Source organism: Mustela nigripes, chromosome 6, assembly GCF_022355385.1.
Source record: "Mustela nigripes isolate SB6536 chromosome 6, MUSNIG.SB6536, whole genome shotgun sequence".
Taxonomy (NCBI): Eukaryota; Metazoa; Chordata; class Mammalia; order Carnivora; family Mustelidae; genus Mustela; species Mustela nigripes.
This window is the reverse complement of record NC_081562.1, coordinates 102,143,070-102,152,165: the sequence shown is the minus strand read 5'-3', so window position 1 is coordinate 102,152,165 and position 9,096 is coordinate 102,143,070. Positions and strand designations below refer to the sequence as shown.

The 9,096-nt window shown below is 50.4% G+C and overlaps 1 long non-coding RNA gene across 1 annotated transcript; it reads left to right on the top strand.

Annotated features, from left to right (window-relative positions):
• Positions 1-828: 828 nt before the first annotated feature.
• LOC132020817 (uncharacterized) lies at positions 829-7,244 on the top strand. Its single transcript, XR_009405095.1, has 4 exons — positions 829-1,167; positions 1,411-1,519; positions 5,533-5,636; positions 6,929-7,244. It is a non-coding gene; the product is annotated as an uncharacterized LOC132020817 (long non-coding RNA).
• Positions 7,245-9,096: the final 1,852 nt, after the last annotated feature.

Here is a 9,096-nt window from a genome sequence, read left to right as displayed (position 1 = left end):
TGAGTGTGTGTGTGAGGGCTGGGGCTGGGGTTCGTCCGCAGGTCAGAGCACAGGAGTACAGAGAGCTTCTGAGGGTAAGGCCATCTGCACACCCTATACCCTGAAGCCCTAAGAACCTGTCACTCGGACCCACCGCCAGCCAAAGCAGCTTCCATCACTGACCAGAGGAGCGCAGAAGCCACAGCAGTAAGTTAAGCCTCAGAGGGACTGGATGTGGCTGGGCCCAGTGAGGGGCAGGAGGAGCCCCGGCTCTCAGAAAGAGCAGGCGCCATAGTTCCAGAGAAGAGGAAGCAGCAGAGCTTTCGTGCCCCTCCCCCTTGCTCCCTGCACAATGCTCACATACCTTACCCTTGGGCCCTGCAATCTGGGGGGCCTTGCAGAGACAGCTGATCCCAAGTGGAACAGCCAAGGATGTGAGGATTAGAGCAAAGTGATGGCCAGTGGAGTCTCTTCAAAGGTGCATGGTGGGTGGTCAGCCAATGCCCAAAGGCAGGAACAGTGGGGAGGCCGGAAGTCCGTGGTCATAGCGGGCAGGGGGAGGGGTTAAGGAAACTTGTAGACTCTCAGCTAGCTGTGTGGTGAGGGAGGGAGAGAGTGACCAAAGCGGGTGGTTTGGACAAGAAACACCGGTGCTCACAATGGCCGGTGCCCTGGAGAAGTTCTGAATAAATAACCTGGGCCTTTGAACACGGAGGTACAGGATAGTGTCACTTGATGGGAACCTTTGTTTGTTTTTTCACCCCCTCTGATGCCAGACATCTTGAGGAACAAGAGAAGGGGACAAGCAAGGCTTTGGGAACTGGCTGAAGGGGGGGCTCGGGGCAGGTGGGCATGGTGGCCAGCTCGGCTGTCTCCCTGCCCCTTGGCTTTGCTAGACTTGAGGACAGAGTCCCGGTTCTGGTACACTTGCCACTCCCTGTCCCCCTTCTTTTTGTCTTCTCTCTTCTGATGGTGGCAAGTCCTTGCTTCACATCTGGATGGGAGCCTCTGAAGTTGGCAAGACCCCTTACCATCCACAACCCAAGCCTGATGGCTCTCTCAGGGACCTATTTTGTGAGGTAAGGCCAGTGGAGTCCGGCAGAATTCAAGGGCCTCCTTCTTTGGACAGTGCACAAGAGACCATGGTCTTCCTCTACAGAAAGCTGAAAAGCCTTGGAGTGGACACAGGTAGGAGCTGGGGTTCTGGTCCATCTCTGGTGACCTTGCCTTCCTTATAGAGACACAGATCCCACCTCCCATTATCCTTTTCTTTAAATGGAAAAGTAGAGGTCAGTGGAAACAAGATAAAATTCATTATCCCTCCCCCCTCTTCCCGCCTGAAACCGCCTGCAACATCTCCTGTTTCTACCCGGGCTCTGTGGATCTCTGCCCAGTGTTCTGAGCCCCAGACACCTTGCTCTCTCTCCGCAGATTGCTGGTCAGCATGTGCGCTGGGCATGTGCTGGCTTCCAGGCCTGTGAGGACCCGCAGAGTCGCTGCTGGAGAAGGCACGACCACCCTCCAGGAGCTCCCGCTCTAGGTAGGGAATCAGCCGTGGAAATGGGTGGTTACAGTTCAGGGCAGACCGGGCCACAAAGTGTGTGCCAGGGACAGGGAGGAGGGGCAGAGACCCAGCGATGGTGTCCCGAAAAGCTCTCTGGAGAAAGTGGTCATCATCACTGGCATTTTAAGGTGCTTATTACGGTGAGACGCGGCTCTAAGCGGTTTCCGAGACCTGTACCTGCTCATACCAGCACTGCCCAGAGGAACAGAGGGGTGAGGTGCTCTGGCCACTGAGCTTGCCGCCCCACCTCCAGCCCCTCTGCCTCAGTGCACCAGCTGGGAAGGGACGAAGCCAGCAGTCCAGCCTGAGAAGCAGGTCCTGACAGCCACACCTTTACCTTTCTTTCTCCCCACTGATCTCCCTTCCTCATTAATGCCCACGTCCCTTCTGTCCTCTGTGCTGCTTCCAGACACTACCCACCAAAGGGAACTCATGGCCTTCTGAAGGTTTCCCTGAATCAGGGGCAATGTGACTCTGTGGGTGGCTGTAGAAGCCTTCCACAGTCCTCTTGGCTCAGCCTTGCTTTCCTGTCCCACCCCACCTCCTTCCATTGCCCCGGCAGCCTGCACCCCTGCCTCCCCCAATGCCTCACTGTTCCCCAGCCCACAGCCTTGCCCCCTGGGCCCCAGGTCTTGGCATAAAACTACTTCCTGCCAGAAATGCTTCTCCCAGGTGCCCCGACAACTTCCTGCACGTCCTGCAGACTCGGGCTTCTCCTGAAGTCTTCCTCGGCTTGCTAAGGCCGGGTCCTTTGTCTCCCGCCTTGGGTTTCCGTCTGCCTCTCGCTCTCTGCGGGGCACTGGGGCTGCATCCCTGTGCAGCATCTCTCCCCAGCTCCACGCTCAGTGACTGCCCCGTATCTCGGGATCTGCCGTGGTGGGAGCATTTACACTGAGCTGGCCAGTACTACAGATCTGCCTGCCCCCTCCCACCCTGAGAGCCTGTTAAGCATTTACCAACACTCTGCCGTCTCATGATTTGCAGATTCATTGGCCTCCCCTCCCAGAGGCAAGTGCTTCAAAGCAGGGCCACATTCTACTTCTCTTTGAAAAATCAGGCCCAGCGTACTGACCGGCACCATGTGGAAGGTAGAGATAACTTGTACGACAGGAGACATGCCCCCAGAGAGCTTGTCATTTAATTGTGGCAACAAATTACTCTGCTGCCACCATAATGCTTTGAGAATCTGCCACGCCCATGGCCGCCTCTTATTCAGAAGCCCTCCATAGCTCCCCTGGCCTATATGACCAAGGTAGGGATTTTTTGTCTGTTTTGTTTTAGGAAAGTGGCTTGGTGCTCAGAACAGCATCTAGCATGGGGAAGTGCTTAGTACTATTCAACTTGTCATTGTCATATGAATTTAAGTGATACATTTCAAGCTCCTTAAAGCAGTCTTCACGACCCCTCATTAACCAAATCTGTTCTCTCTCCGCATCTGCTGCTCCTTCCCTCCTAGAAGGCTCCATTGCATTCCCACTGATCCTTCGGAGTTAAGAGAGGTCCAGGCACTCCTCCCCTAGCATGAAGCTGCCTCCCCTCCCCCTCTGTGTGCCCAGGACTTCCTCATTCTCCAGTCTGCTACCAGCTTCAGGAATACCTCCTGGTTCCTACTCTTCATCCCAGTAAAGATTGTTTCCAACATCTCCGTGAACCTTTGAGCTCCTTAAGGTCAGGGCTGCTGTGTGTACAGCTTGGTGTCCCTCTAATACTCCAGCACCTAGCTTAGAGTCTCACACGTAGTAGGTGCCCATTGTGGCTGTGTGGTCCATAGTTGTGCACATTTAAAAAATTGAGAGACCAGCAAAATGTATGCGAGTCCCAGCCTCCGTTCCAGCCACTCCGTGGCGTTGGCTGATTAGCAATCACTCCCCGAGTCTCAGTGAGGGTTAGGGTGGGACGGTGATGCCCAGAACAAGACTGGAGGAGACTTGAGCCTCGCAGACTCTGAGCCAGGTGGGTCTCATAGGGGAACATGGCCTTTCCTTCTCTCTTCTTCCTCCTGGCTCATGGCCACCTCACTCCTGGCTAACTATGGCTACTTCCACCAGCCAGGAGAGGACCATCTGAGTGGGCTCAGGATAACGGGATGGCAGGGCATGGCAGTGTTGGGCCTGGAGAGAGGACTGTTAGGATGCACTTTTTAAAAACTGGAGGTTGATCAGGGAGGTGCCAACTTCTGATGGGAGGCAGCGAACTGACTGATTCCATAGAGGACCGGAAGACCTCAGTCTGAATCTCAGCCCCACCAGTTGCTGGCTGTGTGACCAAGGGCAGCTTACTTACCTTTGGTGGGCCTCCATTTTTTAATCTATAAAATGGGGGTAATAATACCTACTTTATAAAAAGAAACAACTGGAAGATGATTGAAGTAGATAACGTATGAAAGTGTTTAGTTCTGGGCCTGGCACACACTGGATGCTAGCTAAGTGGTGGATATTTCATTATCTTTAGCTGTTCTCTGTTCAAATGGAAGCAGAACAAAAAACTTTCTCGTAGAAACAGAAAAAAAAAATCTAGCTGAGGCTCGACAAGTCACCGGGTAGTGATTTGTACTCTGAATTAAGGGATGTGGAATGATCGGCTGAAGTCCTGCTGCTCACAGTGTGGTTCCCAGACCAGCAGCATCAGCTCCCCTGGGAAATTATTGAAAAAGCAGACTCTCCTGTCCCACCCCAGGTGCACTGATTAAGAATCTGCATTCCAACAAACATGATGACCAGGAAAATCTGTGCGCTCATTAAGATTGCATGGCTACAGCCGGAGCACCTTTGGAAAGTCCTTCTGTTAACATTCCCAGTAGCTTCTCCCCCTTTTCCTGTGCTAACAGGCTTCTTTGTGCAGACAGGTGGGCACTGTGGGAGCAGGGGCACAGAGGAACGGTGGTGATTGGGGCTGAAGCCAGCCCTGTCAGGACAGCTGCACCACCAGCGCCAACAGGGGTCTAACTGAACTTTCCCTTGATGTCCAGCAGATGGCGAAAGTGTGCTGGAGTGCCTCTCCAAGGTCCTTGAATTGTCTAAGTGCTAAGGTGTCTTTGGATCTTACACACTTGTATGGAGTTATCTCTGTTAGCTGTGTCTGGGGAGGCTTCTGAGGCGCTCTGTTCAAACCCTTCCCTCCAGTGCCCTTTTGGTTGAATGCTCTTGGGGTTTTCTCAGGTGGCCATGTCTGAGGCTGATCTCAGAGCAAAACCTTGGTCCCACTACCTGGCAGAAGGACACTCATCTTAGTAACCCCTCACACTACCACAGACTCCCACACAACCCCCCCTTAATTCATGCACCTGCATAAATGTATGCATTTTCCCCCATGAGCAATCAGGCTCTAATGTAAATGAAAATGGAAAGACAAATTTAAAACCCTGATATTATGTGACAAGGATCATCAGGTAGCAAGCACCATTCTTAGCTGTTAATGAGAAGAAGAAACATTCCTTGTGAATCCAGAAACCTTGTGGGCCTGAGTGGGATTGGGGCTAGGGTCATAATTTGGGGGCGGGGGAGTGATGAAAGGGACAGGGCTTTTTCCTATCAAAAACTTGCCCAAAGAAGTCTGAGCAGAGAACATGTGAGGTTTGTCTTATGGTTGCCTGAGTTTTAGGCTGGGTGTTTAATACCTGAGTTCTCTTCCAAATGCTCTGGGAAGTGGGATAGGATATTGGAAGAAACACAGTCTCTGAAGATAGACTGTGTCCAAATAACCTAGGGTAAGTTGTTTAACCTCTCTGTGCCTCAGTTTTTCCATCTGTAAGATGGGGATAAGTATAAAACATATACTATTATGAGGGTTTATATCATACTTTAAACATGCCAAGTATCTGGCACACTGTACATGCTACGCAAGTCTTCGACTAGTGTTATTCCCCCTGAGTTTTAGTTTCCCCTTCAGTAAAACAGGCAGAATCACCCTGTCCAAGGCAGCTGAGGTCCCAGGAGAAGAGTGGAGAAGGAAGATCCCCAGAATTGACACCATTTTTTCTTTCTCTCCAGGTCTTCTTCATATTATGTAAGAAGCCAGAGCAGATCACCTTCCTGCATATCTACCATGTTCTTCAGCCCATGGGCTGGAGTCAGATATGTGCCACAGGGTCAAGGTAAGTGATACAGCCACAGGAAGCCCTGCTCTAGGCCCTTGTAAGGCAGGCCCCTCTCTGCTGGGCTGAGTCCCCAGCTTGTGAGGTGTGCATCCCTATAAACAAGGGTTTGGTTCTAAGTTTCCCCTTTTTTTCTGGTCATGAGACCAGACCTCTGCTCCCATTTTATCTCCGTTGTTCATCAGAGCTTCCCAGCCACCCTCTCTGGCATGAGGGAGGGGACCGTTGGAGATTCTTAGGGACATTTGCCCAGACAGTACAGAGGGAGTTATAAGCACTCTCATTTGGCACCCCATCAACCCCAACCCACAATCATGACCTCAGATAGCTCATGCCAGACTTCCTAATGATAGGACCCTCCCAGGGATTTTTTCCCTGTAGTGTGTGCAGAGATGCTGTCTGCAGCATAGAAGATGAGAACATGAAAAAAAAAAAAAACCCACAAAAACCCAAATCACTAGGTCCAGCTCCACTATTTCCCTGGATCTTCCCTCCCTACTCTGTAGCCTCCTTTATCGAGATGCTGAAGCTTTGGTCCATGTCTTCACATATCTGCACCATGGACTGGCCAGCCCAGGGCCCTGTGCAGCTCCACCCATAGTGGAAGTGACATTTAACCATCCTTCAGCAGATAAGGAAGACCCGTCAGCTCCAGAGACCTTGTCTGAACCTGTGATGAGGTATTTGGCCATGAACAAAAGCCAATCTCATCACTGGGTCTTCCTTAGTTTCTCATCTTGGAAGCTTTCCATCTTGTTAATAGTAGAACCGACCTTAACTCACTGACATGATGTGGGACCTGGAGCAAGTGACTTCCACACTTCAGGCCTTAGTCCCATCAGTGAAGTGAAGGGGCTGGGCTGTATCCCCTCAAAGCACTAATATCCCGAGAGCCTGAGATCTCTGAGTGATCCTGCAGGTGACTGGGTGCCTTGTGGTTTGGGGAACATCATTGCCAGGTGATGGTGGCAACCTAAGGTGGGCCTCATGGGCTTGGGATGGGTTGAGTTTATCATTAATGTCCATAGGACATGGCTGGGTTGGGGTAAATTGGACACCAGAGCCAGGAGAGGGGGTCAGGAAGACTCTTTGGATCATAAGTCAGGAGCAAATGGAGGCAGTGCTTCACCAGGCTTCCAGGTTTTTCTCTTCCTGAGCGACCGAAGGCCTGCCCCCTGCTGGCAGACAGGGAGGTGAAGACAGGAGGGATCAAGGGCAACATCTTTCCAGTTCCGCAACCCTGCTGCTCAGTGCTCTCCTGTTTATTTTCTCTCATGTTCTCTTTCACCCAGGGTCCGTTTGTGGCCACTGCTGCCCACTCCTACAATCTCTTCACTGAGCCCCCCTTCCCTGAGGGGCTCGACATGGCGGTCCTCCTGCACACCTTCGGTGTTATTGGCTTTTTCCTCAACTGCTACCACCAGACATACCTGAAGAGCAAGCAGGAGAAGCAGACTTAATGGGGCTGGACCCAAGGACTGAAACTAGCAGAGCCGTCCCCACAGAGAGTTGCCAGAAGACAGCGTGCGCCACAGCCCACCTGTGTTAGACAGATATCTCTGGGCCTGCATTTCATTCTATGAAGGATGAAGGAGAATTGTCCCCCGTTCCTTTTTTCCCAGAGTTAGGGAGGACAGAAATGGACCAAGTTTCCTGAACTCACTTCCGTTATAGCACTTTTCACATGGAGTTATTTCACTTTTCACACAGCCCTCACTGCAGTGCCGGGGGAGGGAGGGTGGGGACTGTCTTCTTCCCAAGGTTCCCCACACGGGACATTGTGCTTCAGGAAATGTGCATTTGGGTCCTTGTAGTCCACCACCAGTAGTCATGACCTCTGATGAAGATCAGGGCTGGTAACATGCCAGAAGTCAAGGCTGGCTTGATAGCTCACCTTGCCATGGGAAATGATGACAAGAATGTCCAAGGGTGAGTGTGGGTCTGTTTGGTTTCTAGAGTGGCTGTGTGAACATTTGTCCCTGTGTCTCTTCTAGTCTGTTCACTACTACCTGCACTTGTAGTTATATAGTTGTACGATTCTGTGTATGTGAGTGGGCTGATGGAATGGGCTCTGTGTTCATGTCTAAATATTCGCTTTTAAATATACATGCTTGATCCCTTTGAGTTTTTCTCTGTGTTGTTTGCTTGTCTCTTCTATAAGTCTCTGTAAGTGCCACATGGTAATAGAAGCCAAATTTGGATTAATACTTAATACTGGGGCACCTGGGTGTCACAGTGGGTTGAGCCTCTGCCCTTTGGCTCAGGTCATGATCTCAGGGTCCTGGAATCAAGCCCCACATCAGGCTCTCTGCTCAGTAGGGAGCCTGCTTCCTCCTCTCTCTCTCTCTCTCTCTCTGCCTGCCTCTCTGCCTACTTGTGATCTCTGTCTGTCAAATAAATAAATAAAATCTTTTAAAAAATACTTAATACTTCTGTCTGCAATGGGAGACATGGAAGTTCATTGACAAATCTCTGAATACATGTTTCACTAAGGGCCTCACAGGAGGACGTGAGAAAAGAAGAAATGGGAAAACTGAATACAGCCATCCACTTTGCAGAGAGGGAAACTAAGAGCCATCAAAAGGGAACACATGGCTGAGATCCCACAGTACAGCAGAAGCAAACATTTGCTGAGCCATTTAAAACTAGAAGTGGAGAATCTCTGGGGAGCAGCTGGCCTAGGAGCTGTCTCCGTGCTTCCAGGATGCTTGTTTTTTCTTTATAATCTCTCTCCTTAGCTCTTTTCCTACCCCAAGGAAGTCCCTATTCTCAATGCCTCACCAGTAGAGAACATTCACAAACGGTTGAAGCTGATGCAGTGCTATTTGCGGACTATTTATCCATCAGGCACTCTGGTTGATTAACTCAAGGCCAGGCAGGGCTGCATCCTGTGGACAGTATATTCCAAGAAAATTTCCTCTAAGTTATGCAGGATGTGAACACATCCCACACACTTTTCCATACCCAGGTTGAGTGCCTTCGGAGGTGGGTGCCTATTTTAAGGCAAACATTTCTTTTTTTTCTCCTTGAACACATAAGAGTAAAGTCTGTTCATTTGCTTAGCAGCCAACATAAAGGGAAAAAAAAATCATCATTCCAGAGTTCAGAGCTAATGTTCATCCAGATCTTTGTAGCTTCTTCTGCCTGATTAAGCAGCACAGGAGGAAATGATATGTCCCAGGTCACGTCTGAATGCAGTAAGGTTCAGGCTGGGAAGAGCCTGGTGTGAAGCAGCATGGTAGAGAGGGTTAGGGAAAAATCCTTGGTGAGCTGAAGGTGTCCTTCCTTCCTTTAAACTGCACTGTGTATAATGACTCTACCTGGTTCAGGAGTACTGTGCAGCACTGTTTATCAGTGTAGAAAGATTGTGTGAATATTATAAAACACAAAGTTATTTGTATTTGTCAAAACATAGCCAAATCCATAATTAATATCATAGTTTACTTCCATGAATTTTTAA